A 25,978-nucleotide genomic window follows, 5' to 3' on the forward strand; every position below is an offset into this window, starting at 1 on the left:
ACATAATGAGCTTTGGCATTTTAGACAATGGTACGCAAGAATTTGATGCACTGTTTGCTTTTCTAGATGAATGTGTCATTGAATTGTTTTCAGCTAATATAAGATATTTTTAGTAAATATTCCATTTTCTAAATGGCTGTGCCTAGCATAAACAGATGAGCCATAATGGGCAGTCACAACAGTTTCAGCGTCTGGAAGAAATGATAAAGTGAAGTTTCATTTCATTGAAAAATGCAGATGGATACAATTCGAGTTAGGGCTGTTTGCCACAACAACAGCTGAGTAAATCAATCTACATCCACCAATGACAATGGAAACAGAAGAGCAAGCTCCATCTCACGCAATATGCAAAGTGCATGCCATAAATCTAGGGGTGGTTATGCTTGTGTCAATAGTAGTCTCACTTTCTCTAAACAAGAAACTGGTGTTCTGGCCTCAGCTAACCCAGTTTAATCCCACTCCCAGTGGTATACTGCAGTTGATCTTTGTTGGAGAGAATGCCAGTGGCTGTCAAGCAGCCACCTGCCCATGTGTCTCTGCCTGGGGAAGGGCTGCCAGGTCAAAACCCACTGATTAGGTTATTTCTGAATCTGATTTTCTCTGCACTTCCACACAGTTCTACTTTTTAAAAATGAGTAAGAAAAGAAGATTGTCACAAGGAGAAAATATGGGAAAATATATATACAGTCTCTTTAATTCCTTTGATTTAAGGTTTCTTTAAATATGTTACACAAACTAAAAAGGTCAAAAGGTCTGAACTTAATGCATCCTTTCCTGAATAGCAACTAAAATTTCAAACAATACACATCTAATGTGCTGTGGGGCAACTGGTTGGATTTATTTGCTTATACTTATACTAAAATACAACATAAACTAACTTCTACCTCAAACTTACAGACCATGTAGTGTTTAATAATTTCATTTATTCTAATAAAAGGAAAATGACCTGGCCTTTTGTCAGAATTATGCTCCTTGTACTGTGTAACAGATCTCATATACAAAAATATCAGGATTACATTTAAAACAAACTCCTGTGTATGCTGAAACAATTGGCTCACTAATGACTCCATCCACCTATTATTGTCAATAACTCTAATGACTAATGAATCTTCATATGTTAAGCAAAAAAAAAAAAAAGGTTTTCTAGTTCCAGCTTCTTAGGTGTGATAAGTAGCTTCTTTTGATGTTTTACATTAATACTGTACACTGCGTTTTACTCTGATCTTTGTTAGTGACTGATTCTCTTTGTTGACAGTGAGCTAAAAACTGATAACACTAACATTTGCTTCAGAATAATTTTTACCACAACTGAGATGATTCAGTTACTTGTCCTCAACATTTAGCCTCCAAGATACAAATAAGTAAAAAAAAAAATTTACTCCCCAATGTGGTTTTAAATATGAGTGACCTGCGTAAACAAGAAGAAATTTGACCCAGAGCAATTAAAGGTGTTTGAGTGAGAGGATAATAATCACTTTGAGGAGTTACAGCCACAAAATCTCTAGATTTTAAGAAGAATTATTTTATACAAATATCGCTCCTATAAGTTTTGATAAACAAGCAATCATATAAAAGTTACAATCGGAGGATCATTTTGGAGGCATAACGCATACATGTATAATTCCTCTCTTGCATCTTCTGAATTAAACATATGAAATATGTCCTTCAACTAAGATGCGTGTTGTTCTTGGGTCATTTTCAACAACTAGCTGATCCAAATAGGACTTTATGTGGAGCATTGGGTATCTATGGTTCAAAAGTGTGTTTGTTGAAAGAATGAAGAATTAATCTCGCATTTTGCTGTGCATGCATCAAATGTTACATAATGATGTGCTGTACTTATTATTGTTAGTAAATGTTCAACCTGTGGTTGAGAGGGGCATAGTAACTCATTTGGAGGGTCAGCAAATGCCCCCCGATAACATCATAACCAGACACAATTCCAGCCACTGCAAATCGTTTTCAGACTTTATAAATCACATTGCGTGTGTATTTACATTTTCTCCCTGTATTTTGCACACTTGGGCAAAAATGCCTTGCTTTGCATATTAGTGAAGCCAAAGGTGCAAAATCCGCAACCCGCTCTATTTTCTCATTTCAAAAACGCAGTCTTCTTTTTGCACTTTTAGTACTCAGCTCATGATGTTTTTTGCAGGTGCTATTTTAAGTTTGCACATAATTCAGTTTACGCAACCCTTTCAAATCAGGGCCAGAGGTTTTCAGAAAGCATAGGTGCCTTGTGCCTTGTACCTTCTACCTTCAGGTGCCATCTGGGTTCTTGGAGGTGGCTGGGAGTCAACAAAGATTTTATATTTTAAGCTTTATACTGTTTTTGACCATTTTCTAAAAAAACAATTAATAAAGAAACATGGCAACACCAATTATACTTGTAGTCAAAAGTCTATTAATTTCACCAAATAACGAGCTTTAATGAAAATATATGTGGATCGGATGTGAGAGTTTGTATATCTTAAACGATTTGCAATTTGATTTGCATCTTGATTCATTTAGTACACAAATGAGCCAGATAAATTTGTAAACCCATACTAAAATATGTAGAGAAATCTTTGAGGACTTGGAGAAACAACTTGGCTTGGGTTTGACTAAATGTGTCTGAAAGCTTTTAAAATATCTAATCTAATAAAAATCTAATATAAAGGTCTACATCAGAGCAGAGTAGAGGAGGCACTATGAAGGGCTTAAATACAGCTCTTAATAAAAGGGGTGTGATAATTAATGATGCACTATGCCCTGATGGCTCTCACTGGAGCAGCTAAGACGCCTGTCAAACCACTTCAGAAGGATGCCATGTAATGTCATGCTATCTATCGAGCTCTGCAGTACATTTTGATTATCTATCAATGTGAAGACTCAGTTGTTTCAATGACATGACTGCCTTGCTCCATGATGTCTGCCAAATGAAAACAGAACAGTGCCATCCCAAGAGGAGCTTAATGATCCACAAATACACATAAAGGGACAGACACACACACATGCAAACACAAAGAGGCACACACACTCACACACTAACCTACACAGACACAGCAGCTTATTGATCACTGTCAGATCTGTCTATAGACTGGAAACAAGCCTCTAAGCAACACAAAAATTAGAACACTGATGATTTGTTAGTTAGCACAACCACAGCTGACACCCACCCACACATACACCACACTGTCCCTCATTTTGGCACACTTACACACATTCACAGAGAATCACCAATATCCCCAAACACACACACACACATGCAGACACAGTAATTGACTGATATGGAACAGTGAACAAGGAGTTCTTGTCTGTTTTTGAATTATGTCTGGCACTGGACAATTGTAGATGAGTCTCTGGCAGAAAAGACAGTGTGGGTGTCTGAGAGAGAAAGACAGAGAACAAGGAAAAGAGAGACCCAAGCATGGCAACTAAAAAATATTCAGGCGGAGAGAAGTGAACTGCATGAACCTTACATCCTGCCCCAGGTCTCCATTGTGCCACACAAGAGCTACATTTGTCAGACAAAACCATAAAATATGAACACAACAGCAGTGAATGAAGCAATTGGTCCCAGCCAAAGTGGAACCAAATAACTTCAGTTGTCTGGGGCATCTTGAGTTTTTGGATGGTAGCTGGACGAGGCCGTCTGGCTGTCTGGGCACAGAACTAACTGTGACACTCTGTGTGAAAGAAGACGCCAGAGAAGTGGAGAGACAAACGAGGAGGCAAGGAGTTAAAGATTTGACGAGGAAAAATAGGGTGTGAGAAAAAGAACAGGGACAGATGCTGCCTCTGTGACTAACACTGCTTTGTAAGTAACAGCCAAATGGCACAAAGGAACAAGAGAATTAGTGTCCACAGTTACTAGTAACAGGTTGTTTCAGGTTTGTGTTTGGGCGAGTGCGTGATTAAAATACAGCAATTAGCAAATGAAGTGCTTACAGGTATCTAAACTGATCCAACAGGACCAAACTGAAAATTATTCTATTGTTAATTTTTGCAGTTTACATTTTTAACATTTCTTTCCACCAACACCAATTCATCGAATTCTCTTGTATTCTGATTCTGATATTATTTCATATTTAAATTCTGAAATCATTTTTGATGATGAAATTTCAAACGTGTAGACGCGTAATATCACATTGCTAGATTTTCTCAAGGCAAGAGAAGAAATATGTGTCAGGACTATGAGGAGTGAGGAATGAAACCTATCAAGAGAAAAAGATGACCCTAGAGGTTTGAACCGAAGCTTTGAACTGAGAGGATGATAAGTCGGTACAAACATGTGAGTTTACACAGAACAGAAAAGGGCTGTTGACTTTTACAAGAAGTTGTGACAACACATTCCTATCTTTACACACTTGCACCACTGCTCTTGATTCCCTAGATTTTGTTCAAAGAGAAATGCATGCTAAATTAGGGAATTTGTTTTCTTTTTTATTTAATGACAAAAATCCAAGACAATGTTTCTGACCGCATATTCAAATGCGACATTAGAGTCTAAACTGTAGTCAATGGAGGTTTAAGATGAGGAGCAGCATTTTAATAGAACACCTTTTTCCAGTTCTCCACTTGACTCTTGACTTGCATCAGACTAAAGTGTCCCTAAAGAGCAAGTCAAACTCAATAATCTCTGACAAGTGATTTGCAGCACAGAGGCTGTGTGGTCCTGAAAACACAGCGTGCACATACACACTTACACTTTTTTTCTTTCTTTACGCGTTTTCGTTACGATTTCATTGTTTCCATAAAGCTATGGCTTCTACAATCCAGTAGGTTTCAATCATCCCTGACTGCACCTTTGTGTGGTTATACTGAAAATTGCCAGTTTGGGTAAAATCAGTGACCTCTGAATTAATTTGGAATCAAGTAGGGTGAAGGGCAAAAGATGGGGGGAAGGAAACTACAAATCCTCCTGCATGCATGTTGGATGTTCATACTCACTGCATATGTATGCATGCTTACACAATCCGTGCATATTATGAATATCTAAACCCACTAAAAATAGGTCTTATATGGAAAGAACTGCATGGGAGACAACAGGAAAAAAACGAGAGTTAACAAAAGGTGAATGCAGAATCTCTTATGTTCTGTTAATATGTGATTTCACCCGATTTCAAGCATGGCTGGCTCGGTAAGATTCCTGCATCCCATTTAAACGTTCCTCCAGAAATAACATTTATCCAATTTTCTTTCATGGCTTCCTGCTTCCATGCGCTCGTCTCACACATGCCTGTGGCAGCCAACTCGAGTAGTTTGGATTGGATTGTAAAGCCATGCTCTGAAGAAAGGGAAGGCATTACATGCCTAGATAATGTAGCATATAAGACATTTGTAGCATGTATAGATTTGAAAAATATACAATGTAAATGTATAATTCTATAAATAGTTGGGTGTTATGTAAATCTTACACCAGCATGATGAGGCAAAGAAGGTTTGCTTTAGGTGTCTCCGTAAGATTTCAGGTAATCACCTTCCTCACATTTTTAGTCCCCTTTGGCCTGCTGCTCATCCCTCACTAAGAATTGTACTATTCTGTGCCAAACACCTTTTTATTCTGCATTTTTTTCTGGCTTCATCTCCCTCTGAGTGACCACAGATGATGCTGCTGGATGCAAAACCACCACTGTTTCCAGGCACTGGGCCTATCTCAGCCGCAAGACACAGCAAAACACAGAATTCATCCAGTTAACAACAGCAACCCTCCCTATTTCACTACATTCCCTGCACTGCTCATGCCACTAATTAGAAATGAACTGGGTAATTAACCACCTTGTCTCAATGGTTTGAGATGGAATATTTCTCTCTCCCACCCTGCAATGCTTTTGTTGTCAGCTTACAATGACAGCATTTTTTTGTTTTGTTTTTGTGTGCATTCCTCACCCCAATTCCAATTTAAGCTTCCAACAACTCACAAGAGCTTATATTCAAAACCGTTTTAAACTTGGGATGGATGGAGATGAGGCAAAAAATGGCAACGCTTGTTGTATGTGATGGTTCTCTGCGTTATCACAAAATACAGCTCTCTGTTTTGACACAACTACTTATCTGTGGTTACTGTAGCATTTGGAGACCAGCGTACTGCTGTGCAGGTAACAAAAATCTGGTGTATTGTTTATGCATCTGGCATTTATGAGGTAAGTATGAACATTTGCTTAGCGAGACCGCTTACCTATAGAAAATAATAGTTATATAGTTCACAAAATATGTTGCCCACCTTCTACAATCAACTGTAAAAATCTAGTGTGCACTTTCTACTTTTTCTTTGCCTAAGAAGAGATCAAGGCCAAATGTTTTTCCCCCCAAAAGATGTGCAAAAGATGAACAAATAGTTTTAGCTTATTAAAAGTAAAGATCACAGTACTTTACTTGGTTAGAGATAAAGCCTGCAGTGATGACAAGCATAGCTTGACGAGTGTCTCTGAATTACAGTACTAAAAAAAAATCACTTTTGGATTAGTTCCTTTTTAAGCCCAAGGATAGCGTGGTCTCACTTTACTCTCTGAAAGTCTTTGACTAGACTGGCAATTTGGCAGAAGTGGAAAAATATAACTATAATACCACCAAAAATCATTGTACAGCAAAAGGCAAAGCACTTCAGACTTAACATTTTCTATAAAAATTTTATGAAAAGTCCGTCCAAAGAGCCTGTGACTATTATGGTGTTAATACTGAATGGCTAGTTCAGACACTGACCAGGCAGACACTTTGGCTTTAACACTGTCCTCGTTAGAGAAATGGTTATATTACTGCAGCAGGAAGGTTGTGTGATCCTGAAAACAAAGGTTTGATTTAAACAGTTAGGACACTTAAAATTACCTTAGACCAGCCATGTAAATACTTAGAGAAGTAGTGTGACATTGTTAAAGCTCCACAAAGGTTCATTGCAGGTGGGAGGCTTTTTGCATCCACATTTTGACCTACTTTACCTTTTTCCTAACTTTTTTTAGTACATTTTATTATCGGCTTTTGTTTACAGCATATGAAATATTTTTACAGATCTGAATTTCTTTTAAAGCTGGACTGCAATGGGACTGGATTAGAACTGAACATGTTGTTACATTATGTTAATCATAGTAATAATCTTAATCATTTTCAGTATGAGCATCAATACTGCAATACTTCTAGTTAAATATATAAATACTGTCTTCCTTATCATACAGTAACTGCACCATAACTGTCAACTTAGTGTTTTTTCCACACTGCTTCAAGTCAAAATGTTTTGTGTCTATGTCAGTGTGATTCCCTTTCCGCTCTTTGAGCAGAGAGCAGCTGTAAGACTGAAAACCAATTTCCCTTCAATCTCGAAATGTTTTGTTGTGTATGTTAGATGAATTGTTTTGAGATAACTAGTTGATCTGGAGCAGACACCACAAGGTTTATGATCAAGTTTATAATTAGATAAGAAGAATTAATAATAAACTTTGTTTTCATCCAAATTGTAACAAGTAGTTAAAACATTTTTCTATGAGATGTTCTGATCTATGTCCAACAAGCTTGATTAGAACAATGTTCTTTCCCAGTTTTGGCCAGCAGAATAAAAGGCCTACAAAAACTGACTGCAAAGTGCAACAAAGAAAAAGAGGAGAAAATGGGAGAGAAAATGTGAGGTACCGACAGACCGACAGGGAGTTTCAAAAGAACTGTTCATTGTTTGTGTTCTCTCTGAGTGGACAGTCTTGTATAATGAGAAATATTAACATTGCCAGACTCTTTTGGTCTTGTTAAAAAGAAAAACCATCACGCTTGCACAAAAGAGTGCCCCTAAAATCCATCCAACCAATGAATGGGCTTTATAAAGAAGACACCGCATGAGGAGAATTGGTTCACATACACTTCAACTAATCCTATTCAAAGCAAAACTAATCATTTTACCTCAAACATACTTCAGTACAGCATTACATCATCTCCTACTAGATGGGTGTGTGGTTTCTACAGAAAATGAAAGACTGAAAGTTCACCTGTTGTTTTCCAGTTAGGTTTTTTTGGGGGATTTTTGCAATTTCTAATTTTCTGTGATAATGTCCTCAATTATTGCAAGTAAAAAAAACAAAGTAGAAATCGATCAACAGATTTATTAAAGTATAAAAATTAAACAGTGCCAGACGTGACCAAAAGTTTACAGTTACAGTTACATCAATTGTTTGATAATCTATCCAACTAAATTCTAAAGTGACATTGGCTGTTACAGTGATTTTATAAGTGGGAGAAAAAAGCAATGATAACAGATCTGAATTCACTACAGCCCTTACCCTTAGCCGACTTACCATATATTATACAGCATATACTACTAAATGTATTAATGTATTAATTGCAACTAATACTGTTTGTCAATCATACAGACACGTGCAGCTTTTTAGTTGTATTATTTGCCCATTCTTTGAGATACAAACCGTTTTATGTTCTGGGCTAGTTCTTGCCAAGATTGTGAAAAACCTGACATTTTTTGGAAGGACTTTCTTTTATTTTATTGAAGGCTATCTAGATTGACGTGACATGACAGAAGGAGTATGTCAGTCTTCACCCTCAAGGTTGAAACTCTGGCAGCACACTGAACACTTTGTGCAGCGATGAGCTGAATAATTTCTACAAAAACGAACATGACCTCTTTTGTGGTACCAGCAAGTCAGTGTTATCACTCACCACCAACTTGAATAACAAGAAGAGAAAGAAAAAAAAAAACAAAACAAAAAAACTAAGTCTTACATGAAATGAAGTCCATTTTCAAACAGGACAAACTTCTGTATACATTAATTTTCCAAATATTGATTTTAGCACTTCTTCAGAAGAGAACAGACTGTGCCACTCTGTGTACTGGCTGCATCAGTCTAGCCAAACCAAGGCAGCACAGGTACCGAGAAAACTCAGCTTTAAAAGTATAAAACTGTTTCCTGTTTTTTTTTTTTTTTCCTGCTCAATGTGTGTGTATGTGCCTGTACTCTGTGTGGCATTTACTCCACCTGCCCACACAAATGTGAGAAAAGCAACACTAGTAGAGACAGACAGACACCTACACATGCATACATTTGCATTACCAAACTTGTTTTCTTCAATATATTTATTAACTAATCCCAAACCTTTCTTGTATTATTAATGTTTCACTCACGCTCAATAAGACTGCGAAATAAGCCTTACACAAGTACACAAGTACACAAGCATTTTAAATTCTTCAAGCGGTGCTTGATTGTTTTTAAAATCTCGCACACCACATTACAGGCACACAGTCATAATGTAGGACACGCATAATCGTTCCCTTCGATCGCTCTGTCAATTACACAGGGGAAGTGTGGGAGAAAGAAAATGAAGGGAGTCAACAACGCATGGAACATCGATGTGTCCAACCACCACTGTCTGTTTAAGTGGAATCGACTTCTGCTCATTTCCCAAATTACGCATATCTGACTGGACCACCGCTGCAGGGGCTACAGGAAGCACAGGGACAGAGTGAGAGTCACACACACACACACACTCTCTCTCCATTTCTCTGCAGGGAATCAATGTCTGCTTAATTATTGGGTGAATTTAATCAGCGACACAGCAGTACTTACTGCCTTGTGACCCAGTAGCTGTCAGGAAGTCGTTTAGTTTCCAACAGTTAATGTTCAAATACCACCACAATAATTACGAGTACAACAATTTAATTGTTCCAGAGGTGTAGAGATAACTGAAAAACTACCTTTGTATTGTAGCTGTTCTGTCCACAGCTATTCACCTTCAGGTAAGTGTACAAACATAAATTAGTTAGTTCCTTGTGACATATTAGAAATCCACAAATATTTTTATATGTGAAAACATGTCTACAAATGTGCCTATAACTACAAATAACACACACACACACTCTAACCAAGACTCAGCTTACCTCACAGGGAAGCAGTAAAAAACTTGGCTCCTATTTCATTGATGGTCTAATTCTATATTTTTAGACAGAAAGAAAAAAGGAATTCATTCCAAACTGGAGAAACATATCAACCCCCCAAAAATGCTCTTAGCAAAGAACCAAACTGCAAGAATCGCTTGAAGTAGGATTAAGTACAGAATCTGGCTCCAGCCAGGAGGTGACTTGCTTAACTTAGCTTAGAATAAAGCCTGGAAGCAGAGAAAACAGCAAGCCAAACCTTCCTGAATTAAGAAAAAAAAAAATCACCAATTATAAATGTGTAGATTATATATTGTTTTTATATTCAGTCCATAGCAGAAATGTAACAACGTGTACTTTTATCACTTTTATCTATAATCGCTAATGTTAAGTATTGAAAAAGAACAGTATTTCTCTCTTATCAAACTCTAAACAAGAAAGCAAATCAACATATAGTGCCACAAATCTGATGACAAAACATGGCGCAGACACAACAAACAGCGTGGCGTGCAAAGAACACTGAATCCAAGTCGCGTATCATGCATTAACAGTTCCATAGCCCCTAGGGCACATTATTGGCTTTCACATGTTAGCTTTGACACGTGTGATAAAGACCCATGAAAGTAGGTTGAAAAATGTCTCAACACTCTCAAAAGGGATAAATACTGGTGGGGAGAAATCAATGAAAAGTCTGTAGCGGGGTAATATCATTTAGGTTGGTTGAGCAACAAAACAACAAACAGAATACATAATGTGTTCTTGTGTAGACCTGCATTGATGCTGCACTGATTAATGTCATGAAAAATGTTAGATTCCACATTGTGGAATATAAAATTCTCTTATCTAAAAATACAACACAGTTCACCGTTTCCCCTAGGATTTTCATCTTCTACTTTCTAGCCCAGGAATAAAGAAAACAACCTTAAAATCATTGATGATAGGGTGATTTATGTATTTACATTAATATTCAACAGAATCAACATCTCATTAGCTTCAAGGTGCCCACTTTACATCTACATACTTTTTTGTTTTATTGACCTCAGCTACCTCATGGTCATCCCCTCTACTTGAGTCAGTCTTTCAGATGTTTAATAATAATATTCCCTAATAACATCAGTAATTTAAGCTGTGGTGGTTACATTTCATTGAAAATACTTAACATGTGAATGGTCCTACTGACTGGTTGCACCAGGAAGCTGCTGGCATTCTCCCTGATCGTGTCCTGTCTGTTGCTCGTTATTCTCCACCTTCCCCAACCAGATGACCACCCGCCTTGAGCCTGGTTCTACTGAAGGTTTCTTCTATTAAAGGGGTTTTGTCCTCTCCACATTCACCCAGTGATTTCTCAAGTGGGATTACTGGATTCTCTTGAATTTAATAGAATTTCTATTTAAAAAATCTTCTAGAAACTCAAGACCAAGGTGAGAACTCATCCGCACACGGGAATGTTATTTTATTATCAACAAAGCCCATAACATAACTGCACTAAACATTACAAACATCCTCCACATACCTGTACACAGCATACTGCTTGATGGGACTGTTGTTTCACTAGTTTGGCCTTTGCTGGGTCTGTGTGTATGCACTGAGTTCAGATAGTTTTATTGTTACAATGCAGAGATAATGATTAATATATCTGTATCCATGGCCTGTGGCATTAAGCAAAAATCAGTGTTGCTCAGTCGAGCCAATTATTAGGTATATCTTGTGCAAACCAACCCGTAACTGCTCTGTTATGCATATTAAGTGGAAAATCTAATCTATCAGAATGCATATTCTATGGAACTATGCAAATGGGACAACTGGAGCATTTATAATTGCTCAGTGTGCTAGGAATGAGAATGACTTTTTGTATGAGCTAAGAACATATTAAGTTAATGACAACATTCTAGTAAATGGCAGACAGATGGAAAGTTCACAGACTCAAAGAGCTGTCTTAGTTCTTAATCACATGTGCAATTAACTAGTGTGTGAAGGTGCTGGTTTGCTTGGATTGTGGTAGCCATGTTTCATTGAGTGTTTTTTCACAGTCAAATTAGTCCGTATTCTGAAGAGAGAGGGAAAGCTGCCAAGAGATATCCCCTTTTTATTACCAAAATTAAACTGAAATACAAAACTGCTACATAGCTGTGTTGTCAGGAGGTGTGGAAATGGGCTATAAAAGTCAGACAGCAACACATTATGAAAATCTACTGAATGGATTGATCAGATAAAACTGCCTGTGTACTTAACTTGGAAATATGCATTTCATGACTTTACTTGTGCTCAAGGCAAGTCCTGCCAAAAACCCACAGTGAGATGATGACATAGCACAAACAACTTGGCAAAAACTGTCTTCGAACGTATTTGAAAGTTTATTGAAATTCAATATATTGCAACACAAAAATGTCATCAATGTATCAACTAGGGCTGGACTCACATATTAAGATATCGGGATATTTGTTTGCTGGAAAGGTATTTAGTTTTGAATTATGATATTCAGATATTATTTTTTGTTCAACTAAATGTAAGATATTGGTAATAGTTTAACTGTAATTGTGCTGTAAAGATGTGGAAATACATAGGCTCTATCTCAGTTAGGGATCTATCTCACTCACTGCAGTGAACATGCAAACACTTTAAAACCACGACAAGACAAAGACAAAAGCTAAGTGCTAAATTTGACATTAGAAACTGGCCTAACATGGCAGCACAACTAGCATGAATGGAAATGGTCAAAGGTCCATTCTTGCCAACTTGCATGGTGGAAGCAAAACAACAACCACTACCCTAAACAGTACCTTTGAATACCAGTGTAATTGAGCAAATTCAAGGTCATCAGTGTGCAGTTTTTCTAAGGCTGCTACATAAACGAGAAGACTGCATTTACCAGAGAATGTCGAGAAACTTACTTGCACACAACAGGAAGAATGCAGACAGTAAGCTTACGGCTTAGTGAGCTTGCAATCACATTATTATTTATTTGGTTTATTTTACTAAGGCTACTGTAATACCTGTGCCAACTGTGCCACCGACCTTGTTTCATTTATGAGGACTTGTTTAATTCGCCAAAAGCCAATCACCCATAATGAAATCAGCCACAAGAACACACAAGACTCAAGTCAGATTTGAATGCCATGTTACTTTACTTAGGAGTTTTAAACAACAAAATTAAACTGATTTATAAACCAAAGTTTATTTGGTTTCTATTCCCGCAAAATAAAAGAAAGTCTATCTATTTGGCTCATGCAGTAAAGGGACCTTTTGTTGCCTGTAGGGAAAAAAATATTAATAAATTTTGCAAGAAGGTCTTTACTTAAAATCTTTGTGGAGCTAGGCAAAACAGAAGCAAACAAGAAAACTTTCAGTTCACATTTTGATGCCAAACTTCTCCAAGTTCAAGAATTAACTTTCTTTTTAACTCAGCTATTGTTTTTAAAGGAAAAAAAACTAATGTATTTTAGTGATTCAGAGAGCCACGTCTTGCACCTGATTTACAATTTGCTTGTGAAGGCTTAACTTTATTTGACAAGACTTGAGGCTTGAACATGACTTGAATGACTTTGAGACTTGAGTTGGACTTCCTCCAAAAGATTTAAAAACAGCTTTGGCCTCCAGGCTTTCCACACTATGTTCTCTTTTTTCTTTCTCCACTCTGACATTGGATGATGTTTTTGAAACATCAAAAAGACATCTTTGCTCTCTCCAGCCTTTGCCTTACCCAAACACAGTAGAAATGAAAATGCCAGGTTCTAAACTTTGGAAGATATTTTTATACACTTCTGTCCACTTAACTTATAGTACATATATACTGAGCAGACTTTACTACTTTATCAGTTTAGGGTCTTCAGTAAAACTAGATTTGTTCCAAAAATGTCTCAAATGTCAAGTTTAAACAGCTTTGCAAGTTACTCAGTTCAGACAGCATCCCTTACTAAACAAAAAGACTTGCAGACTTGTGATTCCCTAACCTTTTCCTCCATCAATGAGATATCGCAATTAAAAACTTCCACAAAAATGCAAATTAGACACATTTAAAGAGAACACAGTGAACCTGTACATCCAGATAATTCATGTATTCAGGGCACATTTTAGGGACATTTTTCTCCCTCAGTGTGCAATGTGACTTCCATTCCTAAATAAAGGTTACATAAAGAGAGAACATTTAGATAAGTATCAAAACGATGCAGTGTAGCAGCCTGGACTGCACAAGTTCAGATAATCCCCAGTCAAATAGGTATCAAACAACGTCTGCTTCTCAGTGCAGCACAGTTGTATAAACAGAGCAGAGCATATTTACCCTTCAGCTAAAGGTGTCTCTTGAGCCAACATGTTTGTATATCTGAACATCCTTCACAGGCTGCCTGGAGGGGGCTCACGCCTGAACTTTAAGCTTTTTACTTCACAGCAGGGGTGAAAAAGCAACTAGTATGAGAGGTCATCTGGAACACTTCCTTCTCGCAGGAAATGCAAGCAGCAATGAACACATTCAGAATCACACACACATGCATCCATTCAAACACACAGGAACACATCAGTGCCAAGGGACTTGCACTGTGCAGTAAATATCTTGAAAAAATGTGGAAGACTTTTACAGACTATTTCCCAGTGCAGACACTGGAGGAGAAGGAGGTGAAAGCATAAGAGAAAGAAGGAGATAAAAGAGGGGAAAAGAAGATTAGTGGTTTCAAAAAGAAGGAGGTGCAGACAGAAATTGAGACAGAGACACTGAGAAAGATGGAGAATGGCAGAACACCATCAAATGTTAAGGAGCATTTTAAGTGGAAGAATTCCAGCTTGGATTCAAGCTCCTTGGCTAATGAGGATCATTAACATGGCCTGCCCAGCTTCTCTAAATGCTGCAGAGGATTGGAAGATGGGGTATAAAAATAAAACCTCTCAAGCATATCCCCACAAGATTCATAGGGCGGGAGCTTGTAAAAAAGATGTAGCACATGCTGGCTGCAGAAGGCACTTCTTAATGCAACACCAGATGCCAAGGATCCTGGAAATGGCAATACCTACCCAACAAGAACACTGAAATGAACTCTGAACTCTTTGGATTTGGTCTGAAGCACAGTGGCATAAGAAGCAATTTAGATGTTGGTGATTTCAAGAATTGGAATAAAGACTGAGGTGGATATGTCTTTAGCGCACTCGAAAACATGATATAAATCAGAGGCTTAGATCAGTTAGACGATGTCAGCCCATGTGTGATATTGGTCTTACAAGTACAGGATGGAAAGGAGAAGAAAAAGATCTCCAGTTCACTCAAACAGCAGTAAAGCTCTCCTATCTTGCAAACAATATTTCAAGATGGCAGTCCACATTTTTCCCCGCATTTTATGATGCGCTTTGTCATTTTCCCCCCTCTACACTCGCTGGTTAACACACAGTAAAACAAAGCTCCCACAAGACTTAAAAGCCAATCCAAGCTCCTGTCCTGCAACTGCAAATCATTTGTGATATACAGTCCACATCTTTTTTAAGCACTTCCGACCACTTTTAGAGCACGATCAATAGGGTGTTAAAATCAGACAGAATCAAACTGTTTGAAAATACAAATGTCCTTCGTCAGTGGTCCAGAATATCGCAGAGAGCTGCTTTCTTGGACAGCCTGCCATCGATTCCTGTTTTTCCCACTCTCAGCACTGTCACTCTACACCGGTGGGGGGCTACGTCTGTGAAATTTACAACATCTCACTGGATCGGGCTTTCCCAACCAGCAAATACTGCCGACTTGCTGTTCTATCAGGCCTTCTGTCACACTGCAATTGCTTTTCTTCATCTATTATTTTTCCTTATGAAAGAAGAGATCCACACATACTGCACTGTGTGAGACCCAAGGCAGGCAGACAGGCAAGAGACTTGATAAGATCAGCATAACTGGCACATTCATTCGTCTTCTCTTAATGAAGTGCTTTGTGGCTGAAATATCAACAGTAAAAAGCTGTGTTGTTCGTTGTTGATATTGTCTGCAGTTTGGGTTTTAAGCATTAAATAGAAATACACAATACAAATACCTTTTAACAAGAACTATTACCAAGTCACCTGCAACAATTTTAACACATAAAATAAATGAAACCCAACAAAGACATCTATCAGCATTAAAATGCTGTTAGGAAAAGTGTGCCATAATGCCAATTTTGCTATAAACCATGGTGCCATCAATATGCCAATACTAAGAATCCATTCAATAATGACATATATTAGTAATAATCCCATTTGATAATAGATAATAGAAGAGACAATAGAAAAGTTAAACATTATAAAGTCAGATTTCAGTTAGCTCCTACATAGCCTTTAAGTCCTGTCACCTTTACAGGTTTCCCATAATGACAATGAAAACTGTCAAATTCGTACTGTAACATTGGGTGTATTATTTCCATAGTTAGTATTTCAGGAGAAGTGATGAATATAGTTAGTATACAGGACATTCTATGTTTTTGGCCACAAAAATCTAGTACAGACTACACATTGCACATTTTAATACTGCATGCATGAAATAACCCCATGGTCGGACGGCGGGGAGGGGGGGGGGGGGGGGGGGGAATAAAAGAAACATAAAAATGTACAAAGGCAGCATAAAGCAAGTAAGCTCAAAGTTCAAATATTTGTTCAGACAAATGTTGATATCTGGTTCATCTGCCTTGAAAAGATAATCACAGTAGTCTACTCGGGATTCATCACACAGACAGAGGTGACAGCACAGAAGGCAGCTTCTTGAAAAGATGAACCACCAGCAGAAGTACAGAAAAAATTACTTTTTCTTTAGACTTTTAAATACTAAACTAATAGTGTGTAAGAAGACTACATTTTTCAGTCAAGATGAAACCAACTCACTAAACAGTTATGAGAATTGTCTCTATCAGAACTATGACAGTGCTTGTGTGTGTAATTAGCAAACAAGGAAAGAAACTGTGTTATGTGATGGAAATGTGTTTATTTTACCACTAGAAGAAGAACAAACAGGTAAATATTGCCGCTCTTTTCCTGCACTTTCTTTTCTCCCACTGTGTTTAAATCTGTGCAGTATCTGATGGATGATGTAGTCGCTAATCAGAGCTGGATACATTCGCATTTAACCGCCTCCCTAATGATAACTAATGGCCATAGCTTAGCTAACACAATTAACACTGGCGAAGAGGAAAATAAAATTTCCCCAGAATGAAGTATTATGTAAATTATTAATTACCACACAGACGATTACAATCTTGTTCAGCTGCCCATTGGCAGTCAAATAAATGTAAATGATTTGGAGACAGAGGAATAAAACAGTGAACATAATCCTGACAAGGTGAAAATGTGAGAGAAATATAACAAATACCACCTGTTCCTGAAGCAATTTATAGCAACAATTTGCATTTGTATTTTAACCACTACAATAGGATCTTATCTAGGCGGCATTGCAACAATCCAAACAGGAGTGTGTCAGCAGGGATACTTGTATAATTCTGCATTCATCCTAGTTATTAAGAAGTCACCACTATAAGGTGTACAGTATACAGTTACACTGTGAGAGTGGCCTAGAGGAATCATCCATGTCTTAAAATCTCTTACAGTTCACTTTAGAAATGCTATACATATATTATTGCAACCACAGGAAAGTAATCTGTGCTTTTTTGACTTTCAATCACATTTCTGCATACTCTCATTCTATATTCAATTAGGGATCCTTGTTTCATGAGCAGCAGGTTCCATGTCTCCTACTTCTTTGTGCGTGGTTCTGCATATGTAATAAAGAAAGACAGACTGAGTAATAAAGATAAATAGCCAGCAAGAGGTAAAGCCACAGACAGAGAGATTCCGGTGTATTCATGAAGAGAAAGAAGGACGGAGAGAGAAAGTGATCTCTCAGATTCTGTGTCTCAGCTTAATGACACTGGATCCACATGGGACAGAGCCAAGCGCTGTGCGAGATATGATGAATCCAAAGAAAGATAACCTCAAGCTTCCCCACTCGCAGCCTATGCACACGTGTGCACACACATACACACAGTCATGGAAAAATGCAGAAATGAACTGCTAAGCTCTTCTATTTACAATGATACTGAATTGGTGGTTTTCTCCTTGCTAGTATTTCTCTTTTTTACTGTTACTGCCTTCTGCTTTCATTTTTCTCTTCTCTCAGGTTCAGTATGTTATACTGTACATCATCACCACTTTAAATATATTTAATACCTAACAATGAATTCCTCCCTGCTGTCACCATGGACAATATGTCTGGCTGACTTTGACAAATTAAAACCCATCGATATATGGCAATAACCTTCACAGGATGACATAAATGGAAAAGAGGGAAGCAGGGAGAGGGCAGGTGGTGGGGATGTTATGGGAACGGGGTAGTGGAACTGAGATTGAAAGAGAAACAGAGACACATACTGATGGACGATGGAACATAGCGAGCATGGCACTGTATTTCCAAACCTGACACAGCATGTAAATACATAGAGAGATAGTGCACATATTTTAAATGTCATTATGTTGCCTATTATGCCAGTACAGGTGAAATATACTGATTTATCTAAACAGAAGAGACAGTTAATTAGATATACAATGCAAACATGCTCAAACTGTTTAACAATTAGTAACAAATGACACAATTTCACTATTTCATCAAACATTTATAAATCAATTAGACTGGAACATCTCTTAAGAATACTGTATCACTACTATAGTTGCAGTCTACTCGGAGATACACAGGTTTAAAAGTACCAAAGTATACTTTATAAAGTGTAATAAAAAATGTATTTTTCCTCCCAATCACTCTGTTTCTGTTATATGAGCTGAAACCAGTTTCACAAAATGTTTAGCTACACTCATCAGTAACATTTCATAAGAGAGAATCCTTTAACTAACACAGGACGTTGTTGATCTAAACAATAAACCACTGTCTTTAAGCTATCATCTTTTCCATGACACTTGACAGATTACCATGCAGTGGCATCAAGCACTTCAATTAATTTTTTGAAAGCACACTTCTGTAATGACTTTATTAAATTGCTCAAGTGGCAGTGATTCAGATGCATTTCATCTGCGATAACAAATATCTTCTACAACACACTTTAAGTTGCACTTAAACTACACATGCACACACACATAAGAATGCACAAGCTGGCAAAAAGGGGTCGTTAAGCAGCTATTGTAGTGTTCCTCTCTGCACAGCATGATAACGGTTTGATTGATACTGAGGTTTCCTGGTTAATCACCTGGCTAGATGACTATAAATGCACACTGTCTTGAAAGTGATGCACAAACTAATGAGGAGAAAACCAACAAAAAACACACAGGCAAATAAATATACAACTGTGCACAGGCAAACACACACAGGCACTCTGCCACAAACTGACTGCACCTGCCTAACATCCACCATCACTTCACACACTCCACACAGGCACAAGTCAACTCACCTGCTCTTTGTGACCAGCTGAAAGCTTTAAAATTGGCCCTGGATAATCTTCTTCTTTCTAGCTCTCTTCACTCTCTCTGTCCCTGTGGCAAGTGTCTCTCCCTCTGTGGCAGTGCACAGACGTCCTGCAGGTCGCACACCCTTCCTGTGTGGCTTGGCGTGAGTGCATCGATCTCTTGGTCAAGTGGTACGCGGTCCTGCTGTTTCCACGAGACTTAGATGTGCTCTCTCCTCTCCGCCACTCACTCTGCCTCACACAGCTGCAGAGGGAAATATGAGGACAGGGAACGTAGTTGAGTGTTGTTCCTCTCTCTCCGTCTTTCTCTACTGAGCTGAGATGCTCACTCCCTCTCTCTCTCTCTCTCCCTCTCTCTCTCAGGTTGGCAGCTGGTGCGATGCTCCTATCCCTTCACTCTTTGTTGTTGAACTGAACTGCATGCTACCTCACTATGTCATTTTTGCTGATTCTCCACTGATTTCTCTGGCTTTTCTATCTCTCTATTTCTCTCTCTCTCTCTCTCTCATTATTGATCTACGTATCTGTGTCTTTGCTAGTGCAGCCTCTAGTGGCGGGCTTCTCTTCATGCTGCTCTAAGAGTCAGAACCAAATTTTACTCACAAAGACCATGAAGCTGCGCCTTGAATTAGCCCCATCAACATCAGCTAAGGGGGAAAAAAAAGACACTATTTGTTAAAATATGTGCAGAAATACAAGTGACTAGTGCTGCATCTATTATTTTCATTATCAGCTTCTCTCATCTTAATGAACTCCTTGTTTTTTAAAACAATCGTTTCTTTGTTTAGTTTAGAAACTAACAAAAATGTGTCACATTTTACCAATACTCAAGGTGATTTATTAAAAAAGCTCGTCAAGAAGCCAAAGATATTTCATTTTCAGTCATGTGACACACAAAAGTCTTTGCAGTTTGGAATTTTGGCTTGTTAAATTGTGCATATGCCTTATAAATTACATTAATCTGCATCCACTTTGATAAATGTAAGTGCAGGTTCTGGCTGCAGCTTCTCAATAATGTATGAAATTTTCTTTGTAATATATAACAGGAAGCTGAATGTGTTGCATGACAGTTTTAACAATATTTTACACTTTTTATCAAATGTTTTAATACCAAACAATAAAGAAAACAAAGAGTGATTGTTGGTAAATCAGAGTCGGCTTCAGACAATGATGTGACAAAGCTGTGGCATTTTAATAAAATAAGAATAGAATTATTTTATTTATAAAACAAATCCTGAGTCAGTAATGATGAAGTTGAATCTGCAAAACCTACTCCAACTAATAACAAAACTGTTAAACTAACAATAAGCTATCATGAAGATTGCACACAACACATTTTCAGTGAGAAAATGCAGCATGTGACAACACAGAAGCTGAATGCTAGCTGTTAGCTTATGCGCTAACACCACTAGGTAGGCATCCATTAGTAACAGCCTCGCTGTCAAACACGCACCAATTGGATGCTAACGTTAATTAACTCAGCTACTTAACGAATATATGTTATGGAAACTCACCAGACACAAAGGGAACATCTTGAAACACCAACGTTTTATAAAAAAAAAAAAACACGATAACGAATAATACAATTAACGCCAAAATAGTTTTATTCCAACTATTTCAATAAAAAAAAGCTGATTTAGGGTTAAAGTGCGAAGTGAAGCGTCTTTTCCGGGCTGCTCATGTCATGGATGACATGTCACATGTGCCAAATAATAAAATGAATTATGACTGAATCTCTTTAACTTGGTATTATACCATAATATGCTGCCGTACTGTCACAATCTCGTGTCTTACTGGAATACCTGAATGCACCACAGCAAACATTAATGTTATTAGTGAGAGATTACTACTTTTCCTACTCTGATAAATGAAACTGTATAAAAGGGCGTGTTCATTTCCTCTGCACGCAGTAAAGGAGAAACATTAAAGCAACTGCTAGCAGGACATTTTTCAGACTTTGTGCTATTATGTTGATTTAGCTGAAAATAAAGTTAGATGTGTTATAACAGACAATCACTGGAATTTCACTTCTCTCTCCAAACACCAAGCCAAACGGTAGTAGACTACTGTATTATTTGTTACACTTTATATCATGTGCAACTGATTTATGCAGTTGGTTTACAGTTGATGCAATTTAATAGTATTAGTTCTGTGAGACATCAGATCTCCTAGATCCAAAATCTGTGAAATTACTTATGTCATCATTTTACTTTATTGTGTCCTTTACTCTTCTTTACTCTTTTCCTCCTTTAATCTCTCATTTACACTTCCATTATATTTGGTAATCCTGTTTTGACTTATTGACACAATCATTATCTAGATATAGATACAGAAGTGCATCTCTTCATTGTGAAACACAGAGCTGTCTCCTTGTCACACGGTATAACACAGAAGTTCTGCTTTAAAGCAGCCCACGTGTCATTATACACCCTAAGCATCTTCATAATCAACCAGTATTTCCAGGTAAACACATCCAAAGCATCATTAGGTCACGAAGTTATGAAATAAAAAGTCATAATAAAGTTATTTTGCTGTGGAAAAGTAAAGTAGTTTAATGACTAATTCACTAATGATCTGCCAAAGACAAACTATGTTTGTGGGCGTGTGAAAACCAAAGGCCAAGTTTTAGTTTGCATCAGCGAAGGGAATATTTGCAGGGAATTGTAGTTGTGCAAGAAATAATCTCAAACAAAAGTGGAAGTGCAGAAAAACATGTTTTTCATATTACTGATTTGTGTGTTGATGCGTTTGTCAGGTTATGATAAAGAAAGGACCCAGGAGGAATGCTGATGTTTTATTCTTAGTAAGTCACACTCATGTTTGCATACACACACCACAACTTGTGATTACAATCATCAAAATGACACAGGCGTCAAAGCATATTCACACCACAGGAGAGGAACCAAAAATACCTTAAAGCCTACCAAAAACAGGATAGATAATTGTAAGTTTGTGTGGTATAGAATAATGTGTGTGCAGGACGGCAGTCTAGATAGAGATCCATAGGGTGCCATTAGCCAAGAATAGAAGGAGAACCTGATGCTAGCTGTCACAGCTGATGAACAGACTCTGGAGGAGATCACTCGCTGGCTTACACAGAGCTCATCAGAGTGAGCTAATAAGAAACGCTCGGAAAGAAAACCCCAGGAAAGGATAAACACAGTTATAAAATCATACCTCCAGGCACACCGAAAAGAGCATTTTCACCCAGAACACATGTATATTTCACATTCACAGTTCAGTTGTTTGAATTTAACAGGAGCATCTTTATGCACAACAGAATGTGGATTAAAAATAAACTGTTAGGCAATTAGAGTAACCACTGGGTAAGTATCACAGCAGCCATCGCCCTCCTAGCAATTAAAAGTATGAACGGAGTTGGAATTTTTTTTTTATTAGTTTAGTTTATTGAATTTTGATTGTTTGTGAGGATCAACTTTTCTGTAATTACAAAATATGCTGGTTATCCTGATGATAAACGTACTTTATATGTATATATTGCACAGAAATCTCTCCAGGCACACTTGAAACATTTCTGAAATACATATACTCTCCATAGGTAGACGCCATAAAATAACCATCAATTAGAAAAGAGGAGCAAAGACAATAACATTGATTCAGATTTACATAATATTCAATTTCTTCTCAAGAACTGCAACAATTAATTATTTACATGTTATGTATGTGTCAATTCACATGCAAAATTCAGTTAACTTAGAGGGTTATTCAAGAACATTTTCACCAGCAGCAGTCCACAGCATCTCTGAACCAAATCCCAGAGAGAAAATGGTGAAAAATGCGAATCTGCAGGCTGTTTGTTTACATTGTGAGTGGTCAGCAGAATTTTGGTATGCATACATTTTTCATCTAACATGTGAACATAAGAGTTCAACATTAATGCGCTGAGGTTGTCCCTGCTTATGGTGATATTATGATGGGATGGGAAAGCAGAAAATGCGAACCAGACATTTCAAATAAAAAAACAAAACCCTGCTTTTATATGATGTAACTGCCATGAGAGGAAAAAGGTAAAAACTGAACTCACAGAAATGTACTCACAACCAAAATGCTATCACTACAAGTTAAGTCTTTTTTCAGCTAAAGTAGTCTGATATCACACAATGAGTCTATTGATTAATCAAAGTATTTACTTATGTATACAAAGGCAAACTGTAGTGATCGATGAATAATTGAATGTTTGGGAGGTTACTAAGCATAGCAGCACCCCACATAGCCCCATCCAATTCCTAGTTGTGGATCATGTGTTTTTTCTAATGTAATATTAATGTTTTTGATAAGGAGCCTTTAAAATGTATGAATGAAACACCAAACGTCTCTGCATATAAACAGACAGACACTCGTAAACATAAAGACAAACCACCCGAGATTGTGATCAGAGGATTGCACCTACTGCAAGCTGATATGGTAAGATATAGTTTCCACTTCCTAGGCCTCAAATGACAACCATGATTTCGAAATAACAACAGCAATGCGGATTATTTTAAGCAGCCATTTCCATGCAAAACACAATAAACAAGCTGTTTCGCGCAGAGCTCAGCACTCACTGCGGCTCCAGTGGGTTTCCAATTTATTTACTGCTCGCAAGAAACATTTATGGTGGAATAAATGCAATAACAATGACATTCCCCATGTTGTGTGGTCATTCATTGCCCCATTGTCATTTACGGGCAAAGAGAAAGTGGAAGACTTCAGATTTGATGGTAAAGAATGATTTCAGTCACATTCAGAAAACCTCAGCCTGCTCTACCCTGCCCTCCTCTTCTCCCCAATATGCCTCGTCGTACCATGTCTTAGTAGGTTTTATACTTGATGTATGCCAGTGCATATCTTCCAGAGCAAAGCCCCAGGCAACACTGCCTGTATTTACTTGAGATTGAATGTGATGCCAAACTAAATAAGGCTTTTAATCCCCCCTTTTCTTTTTTATCAACAACTTGATTATACTAAGCAGTGTAAGCCCATGTTTTGCTTTGCTGTGGAAAAGTGGCTATTGAGTAAAAAGTCAGGATGCAGCCTTTATAGTGAATAGATAACTACACAAAGCTACAGTCTGGGAAGCTAATTCCATTTTACAATAAGATTCAAGGCTGAACCATTCTTTGTAGGAAATGCAGCAGAAGTAGTAAGCCTATATTGAAGGAAGACAGAAGCAAGGGCATCGCAAAATAAATGGCATTCCTCTGATCCCATGTTAAGGTGTACGTGTGTTTCTTCCAGGATATGAGAGTTGCTAAGTGGGGAAAAGTGTCCCACACTTGAATATATAAAGCTTTCCAATTGCATAATGCTAGTACTTCAGTTTAAAGTAAATTAACCGGGTGGATGGTTTGGTTTTCTTCTGTTATAACACACACAAACACACAAAAGAAAGAAAAGAAGAAAAATAAAAGGCAGACGTTCAATGCAGCATAGAATATGGAAAATCAAAAAACACAACTATTAACAACACAAATAAACTATTACAACTTATAACCTATAATGTTATGCATACATTTGTGCCACGGCAAGACTTACACTCAGTACACTCCATCAGAAATGCTGGTCAGATGGTCAGATAGCTTCAGAGACCCCTTCACCCCAAACCTTTCCAAATATGGATGCGGAGGGCTGTGTCCACATAACGTTCACACCTATTTTATGCTCCGATTGGCCAGTTGTATGGTGGTAAAAAGATAAGTTTGGGTTGATCTTCTCTCTTACACTTTTTTTCCAATCTATTACTAAATGTTTTCATGTGTACAATTGAATGCAATACAAAGATCCAGAGGCATGGCAAAGCCAATAACTCCCAGAAAAAGATATTCCACAGTCTTGTCATCAGTCTCCGATCTTTAATTGCAGGCTGATGTGTCCATGTTTCACTTAAAACCACATGTGAATGTGAATCTTGTGGCGCTACATAAAATAAGTCAACATTATTCACCCACTGGGTACCGTGAATGTCTGCAAAAAACTCTGGGGCAATCTATCAAGTTAATGTCAAGATGTTTTGGTGGATAAGTGAAAACGTGCTCCGGATCAAAAGATCACCAAAATCACTAGGAATCATCCTGTGGACACGAAGCTTATGGGTCCCATGTATCATGGCAATCCATCCAATAATTGACAAAACAATCTAGTGGGACTGTAGAATGGCACCCTCATGGTGTGCAAACGTCAGTGGATTCATTATCTCATTGTCTGAATCCACCGTGTAGTTGTTGACACATTTCAGCATGGAACAAACTGGTTGACTGATTTACCAGCATCTCTACCGTTAGAGTTGTGCTGCTAGCAGAGCCAAAACATAAAATTCAAAAGTCCCTTTTTGGTATAGTGGTTCTGCTTTGCTGCCAGTCATTATAACAATAATGTCTGCTACGTCTCTGTTACATTATGTGCTTCCCTGACAGTTGTGACATGCAGATATTTATATGGTGGTATAGTTTCGCTCAGTACATTGTGGGCATTCATTTGCCCACTTTTCCTCTTTGCTGTGTTCTAAACCTTCTGACACAGCTTACTTGTCAGTAATTACAGGACAGACTAATGATCAGGACTGTCACATGGATGAGCATCACTTTTGTCAAAAATGCTGCATCAAGCATTAAAGCGCTTTCACAAGAATTTTTTAGAAATGGGAACATGGTCTGAACATCTGTCACAGAAGTTTAATTGCCCAGGGAAAACATCCAGGCTTTTCCAAATGACAAAGGAAACATTCATTTCT

General features: G+C 37.7%; 1 protein-coding gene across 1 annotated transcript in view; it reads right to left on the reverse strand.

Moving 5' to 3' along the window:
• Window positions 1-19,500, reverse strand: part of tnr (tenascin R (restrictin, janusin)) — a 143,167-nt gene extending 123,667 nt beyond the window's left edge. The window contains exon 1 of the mRNA XM_026373752.2: window positions 19,234-19,500. The gene's annotated coding sequence lies outside the window, so the exon portion shown is untranslated. The remainder of the gene's footprint in view (window positions 1-19,233) is intronic.
• Between the last annotated feature and the right edge of the window lie 6,478 nt (window positions 19,501-25,978).

Source organism: Anabas testudineus, chromosome 17 (genome assembly GCF_900324465.2).
Source record: "Anabas testudineus chromosome 17, fAnaTes1.2, whole genome shotgun sequence".
Taxonomy (NCBI): domain Eukaryota; kingdom Metazoa; phylum Chordata; class Actinopteri; order Anabantiformes; family Anabantidae; genus Anabas; species Anabas testudineus.